The following is a 22,180-nucleotide window of genomic DNA, read 5'->3' as shown; positions in this document are numbered from 1 at the left end:
TTAATTTATTTGCCCTTGGGCAGACAGTATAGTTTTATCTAGGCCTTGTTTAGTAGATAATAGAGGAGGGGCACCCAATTTACAACTGGTAAAGCCAGTTCCACTGCAAATTCATCAGCACACAGGGGGGAGGGCTTTCCACAGTTAACCCTTTTGTTGCTGCATAGGGGAGGTACCCAAAAAGTGGAGGAATCATACAGGGAGTGAAAAAAAATCATTTTTAATTTTATTTTTTAATGCACTTTTCTGATTTTCTCTCATCCCGCCCCCCCCCCCCCAATAGTACTTGTTCTTTTAATGACAATCAGGCCGATACAGTAAGGACGCGGTAGAAAAAGTGTGGCAGTGCCGGACGCTCACTTGTTTGCTGCGCGCACAGTTCGGATCACATACCGCTCGATACAGTATTTAAATAGCATGCAAATGCAAGCCGCGTCCAAAGAGCATCCAAGAAGAGTCCATGAAGCGCAATCCATTTTACTGTATAGGCGCTATACAGCGCCTATACAGTATCCTGGGTGCGCTGGTACTTGTCATTTCAAAATGGTACCTGTCATTTGAAATGACAGGTACCAGGAAGTGGATCCCAACTTTAAGCAAAAGAAAAGGATCAGAGCAGTATCAGCCGGCCATTAACAGCAAGGGTCATGATTTAACAAGACAATTCCCCTAATACAATCAAATCAGACCAAAAGAAAAACGTATTAGGAAGGACCTGTTGTTTCCAAGCATAACCTAAACTCTTGCCTGCCCAACCTAAAATCCAACGCACCGGGAAAGCCACTCTTCAGATCGCGACTAATCCCATCACTGGAAGGACGAAAGATTTTTTTAAGCGTCCCAGTTCCTCTCTCCGCTATATCAATGCATTCTCCTTTCCACTGCAATGCGAACAATATTCTGAAAAATAACTTTCAAACCCAGGGTGGTGGAGCATTGTTGTGCTTGATAAAACCTGCACTCAACAGGATCGGGAAAATTTTCCCCCAGCCCCCGCTCACCTGCCCTGGCCGCGTCCATGGGTGCCGGTCTCCGGAGCAGCCCCAGTCCTCTCTCCCCTCCTCCCGGGGGCAGCCGGTGGCGAGAGCGAGAGCGGCTTCAGCAGCCCGGGGCGGATCGGGCGCTCCCCATGCGAGGCGGCTTCCAGCAGCCCCTGCCGGCGAGGGTGCATGAACGCATGCCAAGACCTCGGATGTCCAGTCGGGAGCTCAGGTCACGGCATGCGTTCATGCACCTTCGCTGCCATGAGCGCACGCCATGACCTCGGACGTCCAGCCGGGCGCTCAGGTCATGGCGTGCGTTCATGCACCCTCGCCGGCAGGGGCTGCTGGAAGCCGCCTCGCATGGGAAGCGCCCGATCCACCCCGGGCTGCTGAAGCCGCTCTCGCCACCAGCTGCCCTCGGGAGGAGGGGAGAGAGGACTGGGGCTGCTCCAGAGACCGGCACCCATGGACGTGGCCCGGGCAGGTGAGCGGGCCTGGGGGAAAGTTTGCCCGATCCTGTTGAGTGCAGGTTTTATCAAGCACAGCAATGCTTCACCACCCTGGGTTTGAAAGTTATTTTTCAGAATACTGTTCGCATTGCGGTAGAAAGGAGAATGCATTGATATAGCGGAGAGAGGAACTGGGACGCTTAAAAAAATCTTTCGTCCTTCCAGTGATGGGATTAGTCGCGATCTGAAGAGTGGCTTTCCCGGTGCGTTGGATTTAGGTTGGGCAGGGAAGAGTTTAGATTATGCTTGGAAACAACAGGTCCTTCCTTCCTGCTCCGGAGCTGTCAGCGCGCCCGCACGGGAGACCGGCACCCATGGACGCGACCAGGGCAGGTGAGCGGGGGCTGGGGGAAAGTTTGCCCGATCCTGGTTCTTGTCCCGGGGGGTGAGGGGGTCGTTTGCCCGTGAAATTTTGTCTCTCTGACCTGACGCTCCACACTAACGCAGGGGTAAGGGTAGGCGGTAAATTAGCAGGTTAAACATGCGGCAAAACTGCAGGTTAAAAAGGCGATAGTCGGGGCGCACGTTACTGTATGGGAGGGAATAGCTAATCCGATCGTTTACATCTCATATACATGCCGTGGGCGGAAAGGGTTTCCTGTTGATTTAAAGAAGCGGTAAGGATGGGTTAAAAGGGATAGTGAATCGCGGCTTGGACTAACGTGGCCAAATTGTGAGTAGAAAGCGGGTTAGAAGCAGGGTAACCGCGGCCGCGCTTTACTGTATCGGCCTGAAAGTGGGATGCCCCTTTTGAGTAGAAAAAGGCTTTCATTTCCGTTGTAGTGAATTTGAAACCTGCTTCCCAGGCAGTTAAAGAGAGTTTATTTTACACTTTTCCCTATGGAAACATTCTTTTTTTCAGGTTCATCTAATTTAATGTATTCCCTGATCCTAAACTGTGATTTCCCTTTTTATTTCATTTTTATCCACCTTTCCTCCAGCTCAAGGTGAATTGCTTAGCACAATATTGTACTCGGCTGAAATCCCCTTTTATATGGATACATCATGGATAGCAGAACATAGTAACTTAGCAATGACAGCAACAAAAGACCCAAGGGTCCATCCAGGCTGCCCAGCAAGTTTTTTTTTATGGTAGTAACCACCGCCCCCATGCAGGTTACCTCCATGTGTTTTGTTAAGGGCAGTACCTGCCACTCTGCACCAGTTATTCCCAAGCTTTATGTTAAGGATCGTAATATTTTACATTCATGTAACTGTCAAACCCATAACAAAATATTTGCTAGCCACATTTTGACAGGGTGAGCAGCCTTCTTGATAACTCAGGCAGTGCTGCTTGAAGGAGTTTTGCCTTTGGACTTGCCTGTAGAAGCAGTCCTGTGCTTTTTCCCTAATGTCTGCATATTAAAATACCTTTATGACAGAGACTATGGAAAAACAATTAGACTGAAAAAATGAAATGTTGTAAACCATTGTTGGACATTTCATTGAAAAGTGTTTACTAATGCATTGCAGAGAAAGTTAAACAAAGCCCTTATACTCAAGATCCCAGTACAGAAATCAGCATAGCGGTCTAATTCCCTATCTGCTTTCTGGGGAACAAATATTGTTCCCCTTTATCAAGTAAATGAACAGCAGGGCCCTGCAAGGTGTGACCTTGCAGATAAAAGCTTCTATTGTTTCCAGGATCTAAACAATGTCCCCGATTAGCTATCTCCGGGTTGTATGTATTGGTTTGATACTGGCTGCATTCCTGTCTCCATCCAATCCATTCTCCAGCTACCAGTTCTCTTGAGAGCTAACTGTGTGTGCGGTGGGGTGAGCAGGGGGCTTTTTTTTTCCAAAAGAGAAAATCGCTAGTTTTTCCCTAAAGTGTGAGGGGCGTGTGAGTTTGCTCTAAATAGTTTTCAGCTTAAAATGAAACTCCAGATCTGGGTCATGAGCTGAGGATGGGCTGGTGCTGCCCCTCTTAGCCTGTTGGCTGAGATTCAGAACCTGCAGCATGCCATGGTGGCCAGCCTGACCTCCAGTGGGGACACGAAAGTGTTTGACCTGTAACCAAAGCAGGAGAATTAACCCTCCCCCCCCACAATGGAGGGTAATAATAGAGTTAACCCACATAAGTCAGTGGTGTGTGGGTAAGGGTTTTTTTTTTTAGTGGCCTGTAACATTCATGCAGACTTTCATAACACAGAAAACCATATTTGCGTTCCAGGAGGGGGTGTATTAGATGTTCGTGTGTACCTTGTGCTTTGAAAAGTTGCGCACGTAGACAGCTGTTATGTAATTTTAGACTCCTGTTCTACATGCAACCCATATAACCTGATTTTCACACTTTGTATATATACACTAGTGCCTTCTGCTTAAAAAACATCTTGTTCTGTGCTGGCTTTCAAGAACTGAAATCATATCCCCTAAATAGGCAGGAAAGCCTGCAGAGACTGCAAATACCTATCTATCAGGCCGATTCAGTAAAGTCCGCGGGAGAGCGGGCAAACGCCTGCTCTCCCGGCACGCGCACAGGCCACTCACCTGTGCACGCGATGCAGTATTTACATTAGGTCCGGCGGTAGAAACGGGCAAAGGGAGGCGCTAGGGACACTAGCGCATCCCTAGTGCCTCTTTTTGGCCCGGAGCGGCGGCTGTCAGCGGGTTTGACAGCCGACGCTCAATTTTGCCAGCATCGGTTCTCGAGCCCACTGACAGCTACGGGCTCGGAAACCAGACGCCGGCAAAACTGAGTGTCCGGTTTTCAACCCGACAGCCGCCGGCCGACTTCAAATTTTTTTCCCTTTTTTTCTTCCTTTTTTTACCCTTCGGGACCTCCAACTTAATATCACCATGATATTAAGTCGGAGGGTGCACAGAAAAGCAGTTTTTACTGCTTTTCTGTGCACTTTCCCGGTGCCCGACGAAATTAGCGCCTACCTTTGGGTAGGCGCTAATTTCTTAAAGTAAAATGTTGTGCGGCTTGGCTGCACATTTTACTTTCTGAATCGAGTGGGAATACCTAATAGGGCCATCAACATGCATTTGCATGTTGAGGGCGCTATTAGGTTCGGCGGGTTGGACGCGTGTTTTCCGCCCCTTACTGAATAAGGGGTAAGGGAAAACGTGCGTCCAATGACAGGTTAACAGTGCGCTCCGTCGGAGCGCACTGTACTGTATCGGCCTGAGTGAGCCTGTGTTAAGGAGGCATTCAAGCCAGAGGGAGCTCCCCGGCTGGGCCATTCATCTGACTGGAGATCTAGACAGCAAGTTATCCCTACTGGAGGTCAAAATGTTGACAGACATTAAGGGCTTGGAGCCTAAAGTAAGACAAATTGCAGCCCAAAGGTAGTCTGAGGGTGAGTCTCTCTGAAAATCCAGTTCAGCGGGGGTGGGTGGGTGGGGGAAGGTTCCCGCTCCAAAAGTCTGAAGGAGCAAAATGGTCCATTTAACAAAATTCCTGAGTGTCTGGGGAGGGTGCCTCTGCAAAATCCAAAGGAATCAGGGAGGGGTTCCCCCTTAGTAATACCCAAGGACAGAGCACCTGCTCTGGGCACACAGTACAGAGCCCCTCCTAGCCCATGGATGGTCATGTGCCAGCGAGATGCTCATAACGATGTTTGCGGTTCACTTGTGAAAAAGTGTTCCATGCTATGGAAGATTGCTGGGCTTTCAGAAGTCATGTAAAGTCATATTTTTCTATTTGCGCTTGGCCGATATTTTCTTTTGTTAATTCCTCCTGATTGTTTTCTTAATTTGCATTAGCTGTTTGCCAATTCTTTTAGTTGTTTTGTTATTTTTCGTTTGCTGTGTGTTGTGCATGTTTTTGTAGGAGGTCTGTGGTATCTTATGTGTTTTAATGCTTTTATGGATTGTACTTTAGGTTGGTTGTTCTGTATTTGCCCAGAGGCTCTTGTTGGAGGGGCAGTTTTGTAAATTAAATGAATCAATACATGAGCTGACTCAGGCACCTCAGCAGGCAACCCACAATTAGCTCAACCTGCATGCAAACATTTTCTCAGCACAGCAGGAGACAGGGGAACTCGCCTAGTTTGGATGTGAACTAGACAAATCTGGAATTATGCTGCTTTTCATTGGGAACCTGCTGTGTGCTGAGGATAAAGGATGTTTGCTGGCTCTTAATGTGCTGCAGGATCCTCTTCCAGTGCCTCTGGAGAGGTGAAACTGGTGCTGGGTCTATGAGCCAACACACCCTGCCGCCCCCCCCCCCCCCCCCCCCAGGAAGAAATAATCCTCTCCCTCCTCCCCTTTTACTTTTTACCTCCTCTACGGCATTTCATCTGCTCACTGGTGCCCAGAGGATCTCACGGCATCCTCAACAAATATCAGACAGAAGAAGATGTTCTGTGCCATGTTTTTTGTATTGGCTCCCAGGAAACACTAAATGCATGACTCTGTCAAGCGAGCTTCATTGCTCTGCTTTTACCTTTCCTCTGAAGCTTAGCTGATTAACACAATGAGAAAGAGGCCTGATCCAGGGCCTGTGAGGAATGAAAGGCCACTGAACTGTGCCTGACAGATCACATTGTGATCGTTAAAGTGGCTGCATGCCCTGAGTGAGCCAGCAGATGCATGGCCATGCTGAGCAGCAATTAATTAGAAATGCTATTAATCAAGAAGCAGGATACCATCCCACTGGGCCTGAGTAGGGACGATGCTTTCATAGCTCACTTTTTGTGTCAATTAATTATCAGCTCCTTTCCATGCACTGCTCAATTGTACCTTCAAGTAACTTAACTCTGCCCACATAATAATGTCCTTTCTGTACATTGTGTCTTCCCCTCTCCCCTGATCCGCTTCATCAACATGTATTCAGTATATTACCACCTCCTCCACTCCACTTTATGCATCTATGAAGTAGTAGACTCTTGTCAATAAATCTGTTAGTTTAGAAGGTGCCACCAGTCTCTGTGCTATTTTTGCTAACCAGACCAACACTCAGACTGTTCCATCTGGAACAGTAAATTCTCAGGCATTGTGATCACCTGTAATCTTACGCCAAGAAAACGAGTCCCACACACTTAGACCATCATCTGGGGTGGGGGGGGGGAGAGTGGCAAAAATGGGGGGAGAAAGTTCACAGCGCCAATGTTTGACAGCTCTGCTTTTCAAGGCAAACTTAAGTGTACAAAATTAACCTGGCCCTTAGACCAAAAGTTAGCAAATATATCTCATGAATATTCTTTGTGAAGAGCCTGAAAACTCGACCTCTTGGCAGCCCTCGAGGGCCACAGTTGGGTGCCTTCGGTATTAATCACATGACCCCAGCATGCAACAAACATCCTGGAATTTCCCCTGGAGTAGGTTGATGCCACCAGAATTTCCTGACCTCCAGATAGGAAGAAAACAAGCCTGGCCTGGACTCCACTTCTCATTCTTTCTGGCGCCGCAGTTGCTGACAAGAACTGGGCCATTTTTGATGCAAGACATAAACATATAAGCAAAACAAATAAAGACTGGAGCCACTACAAGTGAGGCATACGTCTGCTATCTTTTATTTATGTGAATTTTTTTTTTTAATGGGTTGCATGGTAGAGCATTGCAAGTCAAGTTGCAAATAGTGCTAAATAGGATTTTGTCGTGGTCAGGGTGGGCCAGAAGGCTCCAGGTCATCAGGGATAGGCTGGGCCAGTCCTGGTTTTTACCCCACTGCATGACCTGTTCTGGAACCATTTGGTAACCATACCCAAGGCTTCTGGTTCTCAGCCCTGCATAAATGGCTGATGGGAATGTTCTGTACCCATGCTCCTTCCCCCCTGCCTCCTGCAGAACTAGTCTAATGACATCTTTGTGGGAAACAAAATCACCTATAAGGGGGGAAGGAAGACAGGAACGCAAGCAACCAAGGCACTCACCGTAAGGAAATAGAGGCAGTCCATGCTTTTCAGGTATATATAGCCACAATGAATGAGACTATTTACAAGTGAATTACAATTTTACTGGGTCAGAAGCATATGTGCAGCCACATCTGGAATGGATGACCTTGGAGCGTATTTTTCATGAAACATTCCTTAGGAAAGCAGAGAGAAGATGCAACAAACACTCTGATCCAGTTATAGCTGAGTAAAAACCAAGTTCACAGAGAGCTAGGTCTTGCTAACAGTCGGACAGGAGACTTGAACTTCTATCCAGAACTTAATGTATGCACCATGGAGCAGGGAAGTCTCAATCCTGAGGGGGAAGAGCCGGAATAAACCAACCCTTGCAAATTAGCCCACAACGAATATCCATCTGGTAGATATTCATTGTGGAGAGCTTCCCTGAGGCTGCTCGAGATCCAAGATGACATAGGGTCTGGGAAGCACTGCACTGAGGTCCCTCTGAGCCTCAGTCTCAGAAAGACTTTAAAAGTACGGTCTTTTTCTCTTCACTCAAAACTACAGGGGATTCTCTATTGACTTCCAAAAATTACGAAAATACTTTCAAGGTTGGAATTATACCTGGGCTTTTATCTTTGCTTCCAAAAGTTAAACTTTATTTGAAGTAAGGTTTTCATGTCATCTGGTAGAGCTGAGCCAATCCTGGATTTACCCCACTGCATCCTATGGATTTGGAGCTACAATTTCTCCTAAGGCAGCAGCTTCCAAACCTGTCCTGGAAAAACCACAGCCAGTCAGGTTTTCAGGCTGTTTACAGTGAACCTGCATGGGAGAGCTTTGCATCTACTGGATCTCCAATTTATGCAAATGTATCTCATGCACGTGGATCGCCTGCAAACTCAGCTGGTTGTGAGGTCCCCAAGATGGATTCAGGAACCACAGCAAGTCTGTAGATGCCAAGGGGTGGGGGCCTCAGGTAACATGCAGTCAGGTGGTACCCTTACTTCTAGCAGCATGAAGTGATCAATCCTTTCCAGCTCTAAATAGCTCAGTGTGCACAGTGGCGTACTAGGGGGGGGGGGGGGGGCATAGCCTTTTCTTCTTCTCGCCCCCCCGCGGCCCAGAAGAGGAAGTGGTCAGTCCGTGCGGGTGGGAAGAAGGAAAGGTCATGCAGTCACAGCCAGAAGCAGGAGGAAGAGTAACAGCGCTGCCCCCCACCCTCCCCACTGCAGATACAGGAAGTAGAGCTGCACCAGCCCCTCCCCCCCCCCCCCGCACGTGCCAACCCAAGAAAAAACGAAGAGTCCCCGTGTGTCGCAGGGGGTGTGAAGGGAGGAAACTGCTGCTGTGCTTCTGATGGGGAGAGGGGTAGGAAGTGAGAGAGTGTTTGTGTGTGTGTGGGAGGTCTGTGTGTGTGTATGGGAGTGAGAGTGCATGTTTGTGTGTGTGAGAGAGGGAGCTGTGTGAAGGGTTGTGTATGTGAGAGAGAGGAAAATGGAGGGAGCCTGTGTACAGGGGTGTGTGAAAGTGTATGCGAGAGAGAGAGGGAGCCTGTGTGACAGAGAGGGGAACCAGAGATCACGGGGGGGGGGGGGGGGGGGAGGGATGGAGAAATGAATCTGGGGGGGGTGCCAAAGGAATTTTCCACCCTGGGTGCCAAATACTTTAGGTACGCCACTGAATGTGCATAGGAGCTTTGCTGTGTACCAGACTACACTCCTTGCTCTGATACTTTTCTCTGCTGCACCTGTCAAACAGTAAACATTTATCTTTGAAGGCCTCTGGGCATTATGTTTCACAGGAAGATAAGGGAGACATTATTACTGGAACTGGAAATACTAGCAATGAGCTAACAAAGTTCAGAAGACGCCTTAACTCTTAGGTGTAGAGCTCACCATGTTTTAATGTGGGCTCCGGCCCTGCCTCCTCATTACAAGGACTACTCCAAGTAGAGCTGGGGCAAGATGTTTTCTGCCTAGGTGAATTTGAAAATCATGCCCCTCCTTCCAAGGAAAATACAGGGTACACAATTTTTATCCCTCAAAACAGTTTATTTACCAATGTAGAAAAGTCCAAATGTCATTCATTGTGCCCCAAAATGTTGCTGCACCCTAAGTGGGTATCTGCTTCACTATCCCCTGCCCCAGCTCTGAATCGAAGCCTCCATGTGCTTCTCCTCCCCCAACGATCTACACAGGCTTGGCTATGCCATTTCATTTTCTTTTTTTTTGCCTTGTGAGATCACTCAGCCTTTTTGGAAAATATTCGGCGGGTTTAGATAACTAAAGTGTCTGACAGGGCCACATGTTATCTTCTGGCCAAACCTCACCACATAACCACACTCGGGGAGGTCATGATACATCCCTGGATGCACATCGTGGAAATCTCAGTTTTCAACAAGCTTCATCTTAGCTTCGATTTCTTGAAATCAGAGCTTGATGCTGCTTGAGGTCGCCAGTTGTGACCATTTTTCTAAGTGTAAATTAAAAGAACCTGTTGTAAAGTAACTGGCGCATGAAAATCAGAGCTGCCAAGTCACCCGGTTTTGAGATGGAGACTTTGACTTATTCCTGGCTGTTTAGGCATGCCCTCCTCCTAATTCCCTCCATGCCTCCATGCATTATAGTACTTGTAGTGCTGACTGTAAATGGAAGAAGCAGGACTACGTATCCCACAATGCACTGGGGCAGACGTTCTGAAGCCAGAAATAGCCCAAAGCTATCTTCTTGCTCCCCTCCCCCCAATACTTGACCTAGCTAGGTCCAACTGGCAGTTCTGCACAATGGAGCCTGAAAAAAAAATATGACTACCCTGACAGCCTCAGTAAAACTGACCTTCTAGTTAGGCCCTTGCATGGATTGTAAGGAAAGAAGATCATTCAGAAGGGCAGGGCCTTTCATACAAAATGCTGGTATTGACTTAAAAATTCACCCTCCCTCCCCAAATATTCCAGCTCAGTCTCTGTACCTCCAAGGAGGCATAATTTGGCTTTTCATTTATTGTGCAAGTCTGCAGAACTCCATCTGGCTGCCAAAGGACATAAATCTGTCATGTACACCCAGGCTGCCTTGGAAACTGTTCAAAAATCTTTCATAGTGTGAGGACTTCTCTCTCTCTCTCATGCCATCAGATAAATCTTCAGTGAGAATGACAGTTTAGAGCAGCAGCTCTCAACCCAGTCTTCAGGACTCAGCCGACCCAGTGGAGTTTCTGATTATCCACAGTGAACATACAAGAGATACATTTTCATGCTGTGCCTCCATTTATATGCAACTTGATCTGCATAGAGAAATACTGAAAACCAGTGGCTAGGAGGCACCTTGAGGACTCAGTTGAAAACTCCTGTTTTAAAGCAGTGGTTCACAACACCAGTCCTTGGCCCCACTCAGAGAGACTGGATTTCAGGATATCTGCAATCTAGGCTAGGTGTGTAAAAGATCCAGGTCACAGGCCCCATAAGTTTTCCCCTTCCTTCCCTCCCTCCCTCTTGAGATTTTGATAACTCAACACGATCAACAGCTCCCCCCTTGCCAGAACAATCCTGTAAAAACACATAATTGGACTTCACACTTTTAAATATTAAATGATCTCTATTCTACGTCATCAGGAGTCATCCTATATAACCTGTAACAGGGAAATCACCCAGTACATTTGATCCCGGCGGGAGTCCCATGGCTCTCTCCACACCCGCCTCTTACCTCCGTCCTTAAGGAGACACAACGCACCTGCTCATAAAGCAAAAGGCACCGCTACAAAAGTTTTGCACCATTGTCACAGAGTGCTGGGCATGCATGACAGTAGCTTCTCTAGACAATAAAGAAACCCCTGGCCAGTTTCAACCATCTAAGAAAACTACCACTAAAATTAGTGAATAAAGGTTCTTCCCTTGGGAGTGAAGTCTGGGGGACTGTACAGGACAGGATAGAATCCCAATATAAACCTTGCACCTCAAGTTCAGCTGTACCCTGCATTCACAGATGCTCCCTCAGCAAAGGATGCTGAACAGAACTAGGACACGTCCCCTTACCACTCACCATAGAAAAATAATATTCAAATTCTGGTGTCACTCACTGTAACAGCAACACAGCACACCTCTATAACATTATGTAATGATTCAAAACCCTGCAAAGAAACATACTCAGAACCCATAGCAAACCTTCCATACCAAAACAGCACTAACGGCCAGACTCAAACAGTAACAATCCTAGCCATGGAACGGCAACAATGCAAATATTACACCAGGCCCTAAAACACCAAAACACCTCCTATTAGGGAAACAGAACAAGTCAGGCTGCTATAGACTCCTATGCAGAACACAGACAGCCCCTTGCCAAATACAGAATAAAGAGACCATAAAGTATAAATAGAAATGTACTGACAAAAATTGAACTGGAAAGAAGCCAGACTCTGTATTTTATTTATTTGAGTTGCATGCCGTGGCAACAATGGGAAAAAAGAAAACATCACCATTCCTCATTAAAAATCAAATACAGTCAAGAAATATAAAACAGCCATTCCAATAAAAATAATAAATATGTCAAATTAGCTCATAAATAGAACAATATCCAATAATTAAAACCATATACCAAAATGTTTCAAAAATTTCAAATCACCAATAACGTATTTCAGAACAGCAGACACATCAAATAACACACAATAATTAAAACTAATAAGGATAAGAAATACGGTATCCCCATGCTCCATGCCTGGGAACTTTAGAATTCCTCACCCTGAGATTGTTATAGAATGGAGGGGCGCACATAAACTTAAACCTTTCTCTCTCATATATACACTCTCTAACACCCACACAGAGGCACTCTCTCAAATACTCACACATGCACAGGCGCTTTCTCACACTCACTCACACACACACACACAGGCACTCTCTTTCATTCTCACATGCATACACACACATAGGCATGCTCTCTAACTCAAGTACACATACAGGCACTCTTAATCACACACACAGGTGCTCACTCTCAAACTCACACATACAGGCACTCTCTCACATACACACACACACACACACAGACAAGGAGGCAGTCTCTCTCTCTCTCTCTCACATACATACAGGATTACTTAGCACACCTTCCTCTTCTTTGGCCATCAGTTGCAGGGAAAACACCAGCAGCCCTGCAGGGTCTTTTCCTTGGCTGCCAGCTGCCCGGAAATATCACAGGGCATCTTCCTCTGCTGCCGGCTCCACAGAAATGCCAGCAGCCATGCAGAGTCTCTTCTTTGGTAATTGGTTGCAGGGAAAAGCCAGCAGCCTCTTCTGCACCACCAACAACTGAAAATGTAGAGACTCGAGGAACAAGCCTCATGTGCCCATTGTTAACAACACCCCTATCTACAATGAATATGCAGGATATATACAGGGTGGCCCATGGAAAAGTAACCTGCCTCCAATACCAGTGCATTGGAGGCAGGCTACTTTTCCATGGGCCACCCTGTAGAATGGATAGATGTTTTAATTTGGTTTGCACTGACATATTTTCTTTATATTATGGTAGCTCTTTTTATATTATGATCATTGTTTTATGTATTGTATGGTTGGATGTCGACTTTGTACACAGCTTTGGGTGAACCACTAATGTGATCAGAGAAGTGGTCTATAAAATTGATTGACAAATAAATAAATATATGCATACAATGAAGGCAGTGCATTAAAATCTATTTTATGCATAATCATAGAGGATATTAATGTGAAGCCTTTCTGAATTAGCATCATACTGGGACCCAGTACCATTATCACTGTTGTTCACCAAACCCATGGCATTATCAGATGCATAACACACATAAGAAATAGTCCTTGCTCCCTGGAGCTTAAAGCCTAGTCAAGAGGCCTCTGGTTTGAACCTTCAGAACTGTATTACTGAGTTATTGTAAAATGTTTAGATGATATGACCCTTTTGAATTGAGTTGCTAATGCTGATAGCAGAACTCCAGGTATAACAATTCCGAGGCTTCTGATCGGCCCTTCCACTCCATGGCCGGTGGCTCTCCAGCCCCATTCCACATACTCACATCTTCTTGCTTTATTCTGTCTTAAGAGTGGAGGGGTTTGCAATTCATAGTAACCATGTACTACCTTCAGCTGCTCTCCGTCCACTGGTAAGCATACCCCGACTTAATACGGCCCCGCCTTTCACATGCCTTTTTTTTTTTTTTTGTTTATGTGCCCAGTGAGCCAGTGGACCAATGGGATTCAGTAGCAGCACATCACACCCTCCATTTACGCAAGCACTGCTAGACAATTCAGAGAAAATGTTGTACGGCATTGTAGCAGCACCTGCCAAAGTCATCTCAAGATGTTTTGAAAGATTTATGCACCTAACGTCTTCTGCAGGCAAGCAATGTTATTTGTTTGGGATTGAATGCATAACTTTTCAACCTGAACTGCCACCTCCGTTAACTCACTGTACTATTGTAACCCTTGGGATCAGAGGCTCCCACCCTGGCCCTAGTCGGGGTTTCCGGATAGCCACAATAAGGGGCCGATGCCAATAATCTGAGTGTTAAAAGACTGTGCACTTGTTTCCAGCGCACATTTTTAACACTCAGGGTAAATTTTTTTTTTAACTCCTGATGCAATATGCTAATGCTATGCTAATGTATCGGGAGTTAAAAAAGTGTGCAAAAACTTTAAAATGTCAGGCCAAAAGCACATTTTAACTCAGGAAGGGAGGGGGGAGCCATCCATGGCTGCCACTTAGCCAGATAAATACTAATGTATCCGTCTATCTGGCGCAGATCACCACTGCATAGCTGGATAAAGTACTTCTCTGGCTAAGTGGCGGTGACCTGCTCCAGATGGACAATAAGTACTGGCTTATCTGGCAGCTGCTGCCCACTGCCAGATAGTTGGATAAATTGCTATTTCTCCAGCTAAGAGGTGGCCACGGCTATCATGGATGGCTCCCACCTCTCTTCCTGAATTAGATTAAATGTCAAACAAAAAAAAAAAATGAAAAAGCAAAATGAAAAAAAAAAAAAAAATCAGTGCCCACCCCTAATATCTCTTATAGTTCATCGCTGATATTCTGAAAACTCAACCAGCTGCGGGTAATAGGGATGTGAATCGTTTTAGGACGATTAAAATTATCGTCCGATAATTTTAATATCGTCTTAAACCGTTATGGAACACAATACAATAGAGATTCTAACGATTTATCGTTATAAATCGTTAGAATCGTGAGCCGGCACACTAAAACCCCCCCTTAAAACCCACCCCCGACCCTTTAAATTAAATCCTCCACCCTCCCGAACCCCCCCCCCAAATGACTTAAATAACCTGCGGGTCCAGCGGCGGTCCGGAACGGCAGCGGTCCGGAACGGGCTCCTGCTCCTGAATCTTGTTGTCTTCAGCCGGCGCCATTTTCCAAAATGGCGCCGAAAAATGGCGGCGGCCATAGACGAACACGATTGGACGGCAGGAGGTCCTTCCGGACCCCCGCTGGACTTTTGGCCGGAACCCTCGCTGAACGACCTCCTGCAGTCAATCTCCTGCCGGCGCCATTTTCCGTACGAAAACGATTCGCGGCGGGAAATCGCTCCCTGACCCCCGCTGGACCTCCAGGAACTTTTGGCCAGCTTGTGGGGGGCCTCCTGACCCCCACGAGACTTGCCAAAAGTCCAGCGGGGTCCGGAAGGACCTCCTGCCGTCCAATCGTGTTCGTCTATGGCCACCGCCATTTTTTCGGCGCCATTTTGGAAAATGGCGCCGGCTGAAGACAACAAGATTCAGGAGCAGGAGCCCGTTCCGGACCACTGCCGTTCCGGACCGCCGCTGGACCCGCAGGTTATTTAAGTCATTTGGGGGGGGGTTCGGGAGGGTGGGGGATTTAATTTAAAGGGTCGGGGGTGGGTTTTAGGGGGTTTTAATGTGCCGGTTTTGCGATTTTTAGATTTTTAGATTTTTCACGATTTTTCACGATATTTTACCCCCCCAAACGGCAACAATACGATTCCCTCCCCCTCCCAGCCGAAATCGATCGTTAAGACGATCGAGGACACGATTCACATCCCTAGCGGGTAACCCAAGGATGGAGTTGGGAGCCCCAAACAGCCATCGATCCAATTCCTGCCAAAAGGTTCAGCCTTGCTGGAGTTCAGTCCTATTGCAGGCAGGGATTTGTAGCCATAAGAAGACTCTCGGGGCGTGCCAGGATAATATATGTCCTTATTGTGAACCCTGTGATAGAGATCTGCAAAGGGAAGTAATAAGATTAGCTCACACTGCTGACACCCCCCCCCCCCCCCAGGAGATCTCCTGGGGAAAAAAATGGACTGGGAAGCAGCCTTTAAATCCCACTCCTTCCATCAACATTGCTTTGTGACCAGGAGCCAAATCCTTGCTGCCTCAGCTACCTTCTTAGTCACCTCAGCTTGTAACTCTTTGGGGCAGGGATTTATCACTATAATGATGATAAGCCGTATTTGATAACAGACAGAAAGAGATTTAAATGTGAACTAAAAACCTGGCTATTAAAAAATGCACACAACCTGGGGGGGTCGATTTTAAAACGTCCGTGCACCTGTCCATGTGCGGGCAAGGTCCCGGTGCGCACGCATGGACGCGCCGATTTCTAAAATGTGCAATGGAGCATTTCATTGTTGCCTGTTGATGAAATACTCTGTAACCCGTCTTTAGGTGTTGATCCATGGCTATGAAGGTTACTGTTGTAAACCATTGTGATCTTTACATGCGGGTACATAAAATGCCTAAATAAATAAATAAATAACAAACAAGCATTGTTATTATCTTCTTGGTTGCTGCAATGTTTTGTTCTATGGCATGGAAAGATTTTTTTTCTTTAAGTCACCAGGTTGGAATACATGCAAGGCCCAATAAATCAGCTGAGATGAGAGAGCACTGAAATAACAAGACTTACCAGCCCCGCCAGTGTCTCTTTAAATAAATGTTTTTTTCAGTGTGTGGGTGTGGCAGGGGGGGAGGGTCACCTTTTTGGCAGGAGGTTGAGCTAGAGGTTGACGGGGAGGGGTTAATTGATTACTTTTATGATTTTATTTGATTTAGAAGACTGTTTGCAAGGGAAAATTTGCCTGGAATAGTATGTGAGCTATGTGAGTGATAAGAGCACCCTGGCCACGGTAGATAGGGATCTCCTCCTAGCTCAGCTCAGAAGGTGCTTCTTGAACTCAGGTAGAGTCCCCGGAGGAATGCAGAAAACACCCCAGTGCCTGCAGTCTTCAGTGCATGATTAACTAATAAGGGTCCTAAACTGAGCGAGGACAGGATTAACTGGTTCCCAAAAAAATGTTTGACTGGAGTATTTTTAACCTGGCAGATTTTTATAGATAACGCAGCCTTCTTACTCATTAACAGGACTGGCAATAAAATGTTTTGGGTTTGGGTTGTTTTGTGTTTGTTTTTTTTTCCAGGGGCTGGCTACCCTGCCTAGCATTGCCTGCAAACTATGCAGACGGGAGAGTTCCCCCCCCCCCCTCTGAATTGCAGGCCTCTCCTGGCAGACCTTTCTTCTTCTTTCACTTGAAGAACCAAGGACTGCACGCATCCTTTCTGGCTCCCAAAGGCATCAGAAGGAGCCAGAAAAGACACGTGGACAAGTCATGGCCGTGCTTTTCACCAGAAGCCAGGAGGGAGAGCTGGAAGACAGATTTATGGCAGTCCTAACTTAAGTTACGGACCATAAAGACAGGTCTGTTTTTTTTAGGATTTTTTTTTTTTACGAGTGGTTGGCAACCCTGTGGGCCAGGTCTTCCACTTCCCAGGCCAGCCGAGGCTGGGGATGCCATTTAGGCATAGCTGCTGGGTGGAGGGAGTCATAGTCATTGTGTCATGGTGACACCTAGTGGCTGGATATAGGGTCCAAGATCGCAGGGTTCCAGAAGGAGTCCTGGTCATGGCCTCTCCTTGAAAACTGCTGCTGCAATGGCTGGGCTGCCTGAGTTGGGAGATTATAAAAGTTAGGAGACAAACTCTGGCTAGTTGTGAATGAAAGTTCATGGCACTGCTGTCAGGCCCACTGCCAGGCCTCCCGGCACCCTAATTGGGGGAGGGTCCTCCTTGGATGACGAGAACAGCCTGGCCAGAGTCCACCTCTGATGACACTGCCGCAGTCAAACACCCGCATAAGAGATCAGGAGAGCTCCTGTCACTACAAGAGCAACGTGGAGCACTGAGGCCCTGCCCCCTGACAAAGCTCATTAGCATGACAAAGGAGCAGGAGGAAATCTGCTGGACTCCCTTCCCCCCAAAAAAACAGAGGATTAAACAGCGCTGTGAATAATGCTTCAGTTGAACTTAGGTCTGCAAACACACAATATACATCTCTTGCTCTCTTCCATCTCTCAAATGTTGATTTCTCTCCATTCTCTCACTCCACCTTCCCCTCTACTCCACCCCTTTCCACCTTCATCCTTCTCCTCCTTCAACTCTCTCCCATCTAACTTATCTCCATCTCTTCCCTCCACACCTCCTTCCTTTCTCCCCAGTCTTAAGAACATAAGAACATGCCATACTGGGTCAGACCAAGGGTCCATCAAGCCCAGCATCCTGTTTCCAACAGTGGCCAATCCAGGCCATAAGAACCTGGCAAGTACCCAAAAACTAAGTCTATCCCATATTACCATTGCTAATGGCAGTGGCTATTCTCTAAGTGAACTTAATAGCAGGTAATGGACTTCTCCTCCAAGAACTTATCCAATCCTTTTTTAAACACAGCTATACTAACTGCACTAACCACATCCTCTGGAAACAAATTCCAGAGTTTAATTGTGCGTTGAGTAAAAAAGAACTTTCTCCGATTAGTTTTAAATGTGCCACACGCTAACTTCATGGAGTGCCCCCTAGTCCTCCTATTATCTGAAAGAGTAAATAACCGATTCACATCTACCCGTTCTAGACCTCTCATGATTTTAAACACCTCTATCATATCCCCCCTCAGCCGTCTCTTCTCCAAGCTGAAAAGTCCTAACCTCTTTAGTCTTCCTCATAGGGGAGCGGTTCCATCCCCTTTATCATTTTGGTCGCCCTTCTCTGTACCTTCTTCATCGCAATTAAATCTTTTTTCAGATGCGGCAACCAGAATTGTACACAGTATTCAAGGTGCGGTCTCACCATGGAGCGATGCAGAGGCATTATGACATTTTCCGTTTTATTCACCATTCCCTTTCTAATAATTCCCAACATTCTGTTTGCTTTTTTTGACTGCCGCAGCACACTGAACCGACGATTTCAATGTGTAATCCACTATGACACCTAGATCTCTTTCTTGGGTTGTAGCACCTAATATGGAACCTAACATTCAGGTCGATACTGTAAGACCGCGGGAGAGCGGACGAACGCCCGCTCTCCCGGCGCGCGCACCGGCCCTTCGCCGGTGCGGGCGATTCAGTATTTAAATGAGGCGACGCGGTGCAAACGAGGAAAAGGAGGCGCTAGGGACACTAGCGCGTCCCTAGCGCCTCCTTTTGGCCTGGAGCGGCGGCTGTCAGCGGGTTTTGACAGCCGACGCTCAATTTTGCCGGCGTCGGTTCTCGAGCCCGCTGACAGCCACGGGCTCGGAAACCGGACGCCGGCAAAATTGAGCGTCCGGTTTTCGGCCCGACAGCCGCGGGCCGAATTCAAATTTTTTTTTTTTTTACTTTTTTTACCTTTGGGGACCTCCGACTTAATATCGCTATGATATTAAGTCGGAGGGTGCACAGAAAAGCAGTTTTTACTGCTTTTCTGTGCACTTTCCTGGCGCCGGAAGAAGAAATTAGCGCCGACCCAAAGGTCGGCGCTAATTTCTTAGAGTAAAATGTGCGGCTTGGCTGCACATTTTACTTACTGAATCGCGCGTGCATACCTAATAGGGCCATCAACATGCATTTGCATGTTGAGGGCGCTATTAGGTGCCGCGGGTGGGCCGCGTGTTTCCTCCCCTTACTGAATAAGGGGTAAGGGAAAACACGCGTCCAGAGCAGGCTGACAGTGCGCTCCGACGGAGCACACTTTACTGTATCGACCTGATTGTGTAACTATAGCATGGGTTATTTTTCCCTATTGAGAAGTATGCCTGAACAGAAAACCAACATTGGAGAAGGAAATCCCAGAAGCCTCTGCGTGTCTTTGGCTTGCATGGACTGAGTGACTTTCTGAGCATGGATATCTGCAGGCAAGCTAACACCAGACAGGTGATGTCTATTCATAGAGTCACCACAGGGGAGCTTCAGGCACTATTCTCAGGAGTTTGTAATCCACACAGTTACAGACCTGTTGATTGTCTTGACCAGTAAGAGTTTAACCAGAACAAAGAAAGTCATGGGAAATGGGCTACACATCCTGGGAAGCCAATCAGGGATAGTTAGGGATGATTTAATCATGCATTTGACATCACAACTTATGTAAATGATTCTTTGGGCAGTCATGCAAGTCTCTAGAATCCTTTATCCTTTTCCTGTATTTGAATGTTACCTATAAAAGAAGGATCACTTCCTGTATCCAGAGGGATGCTGGTCAGATTGTAAGACTAAGGGCACCCAGTACCCAGCATCTCCCGAGAACACTTATATTGACTAATAAAAAATACATTATACTTTTACTGAGTCTAAGTGTTCTTGTGTCCCTGGCCATAAGCATAGAGTAAGCTTTAACACTAGATGCATCACCTTGCACTTATCCACATTAAATTTCATCTGCCATTTCGAAGCCCAATTTTCCAGTCTCACAAGGTCTTCCTGCAATTTATCACAATCTGCTTGTGATTTAACTTCTCTGAACAATTTTGTATCATCTGCAAATTTGATTATCTCACTCGTCGTATTTCTTTCCAGATCATTTATAAAATATTGAAAAGTAAGGGTCCCAATACAGATCCCTGAGGCACTCCACTGTCCACTCCCTTCCACTGAGAAAATTGTCCATTTAATCCTACTCTCTGTTTCCTGTCTTTTAGCCAGTTTGCAATCCACGAAAGGACATCGCCACCTATCCATGACTTTTTACTTTTCCCAGAAGCCTCTCATGAGGAACTTTGTCAAACGCCTTCTGAAAATCCAAGTATACTACATCTACCGGTTCACCTTTATCCACATGTTTATTAACTCTTCTCCCTTTATGTTCCCCTTCCTCTCTCGCCCTCTTTCCAAGTGACTCTTCTTCCCCCATAACCATCCCAGGTTCCTCTATCTCTTCAGTTCCCCTCCCTCCCCCTTCTCAGGCTCTTCTTTCTCCTCATCACCCTGGTCCAGGTTCTGTCTCGTCCTCCCCTTCCTGAGGACACACTGGCCCACTTTAACATTTTATACCACAGTGGTGTCATGATTCTGGCTGCTAGGCATCCTCCCCATCAGCAGAGGTCCTCACGCAACCACTCCTTGTTCCTGTCCTAGCCACCTTCTTGATGCTTCCACGACTCAGCAAGGCCAGCCCTATTTAGCTTTGCCTCTCCCACAATTCGGTGCATCTTCATCAAGTCACTGTGGCTGTTTGCTTTCCTTTCTGCTTTGTGGCCATTATAGCCTTCTTGCTCCTGCCTTGCCGAGTGGCCTTCCAGCCTTGCCCTGTGGCCGCCTTGGCCATCCAGCCCTATCCTGCAGCCTCTTCAGTCTTCTAGGCCTTCTTGCCCTGCCTTGCAGCCTTCAGGCCCTCTAGGCTCACCTACCCTGCCCTGTGGCCTGCTTAGATCTTCTTATCGTTTTACCTTGTTTTGTCTTTGGATACTTGCTGTACTGAAATTCTTTGCTTCATGTGTTTGTGTTCCTTGCTCAGTTCCTATGGTCCAGTCTAATCTCGGTCCTGTCCAATCCTAGACTTGTCCTGTCCTTGTTGTTCCAGGCCTTGTCTCTAGTTATAGTCCTGCTCTCAGTCCTATGCCATGTTTCCAATCACAGCCCTGTCTTCAGTTCCAAGCCTTGCATCCACTTCCTGGCCCTTCCAGCCCTGCCTGTCTCCTTTCCTGCCTGCCCCCAAGATCCACCATGTCTCCTGTTCCAGGCCTTGCCTCCAGTTCAAGCCCTTGTCTCCAGCCTTGCCTGTATCCAAGACCCATCTTCTCCTCTGCTCCAGGCCTTGTCTCTGGTTCCAACCCTTGTCTCCAGTCCTGCATCTCTTCAGTGTTAGCCATTTCTCCAGCTCCAGGCCGTGCATCTAGTACCAGCCATGTTCTCAGTTCCTGGTCCACTCTTTTGTTCCAGCTAAGTCCTGTCAACCATCAGAATTTGAGAGCTCAGCCCGAGAGAGATGTGATTGGCTCAGTCAAAAGATCCAGTCCGGCTAACTCCAGACTCTGGCCCTGCTCCTGTTGGGGAAAATCCCAAACCCAGCCTGCCCAATCGTGACAAGTGGTCTTTTATTTACAGTTTCCTAAAAAAAAAGCTGCAGTACGGGTCATTATTATTCAGTGCCCTTTCACGGTAGTTATTGTTTGCTAACATCAGCCCATCCTCATTCCCTCTTGTGCTTTCAACTACCCCCCTCCATGGCAGTGTTCATTTTGTACAGGCTTCAAAACTAAGTCATAGTCGACCTCTGATAAAGAAATGAATTTGCAAAGCAAAAACAAAGTCCATCAATTTCATAAATTAGTGTGAACAGGGTTAAATCTTTATCTGCAAATATAGTTTAGGATGCTCCTTGGATTGTTATTGCAGTTTTGTAACTTTTCTTACTGCTCCATTAGCTTGCCATTCAGATTTGTTTACACATCCAGTAGAAGTAGTATTGGTATTCTAGGCTTTGGAATAATGTTTTCAGTGTTGCTTTTACATAAGTGGAGACAGTTGTTGCTGTTTGGGTTCTGGGCATTGGTGCTGTTTTGGAATGGCAGATTTGCTTCAACGGAGTCTGAGTGACTTTTTTGTAGGCTCTTTTGTTACTTCGCAAAATGCCTGGTAATGGGAGGTGGCTGTGTCAGTGTTACTGAAATTACAA

Source organism: Rhinatrema bivittatum, chromosome 8 (genome assembly GCF_901001135.1).
Source record: "Rhinatrema bivittatum chromosome 8, aRhiBiv1.1, whole genome shotgun sequence".
Classification (NCBI taxonomy): domain Eukaryota; kingdom Metazoa; phylum Chordata; class Amphibia; order Gymnophiona; family Rhinatrematidae; genus Rhinatrema; species Rhinatrema bivittatum.
The sequence above is the reverse complement of the archived record's forward strand: the minus strand, read 5'-3'. Positions refer to the sequence as shown.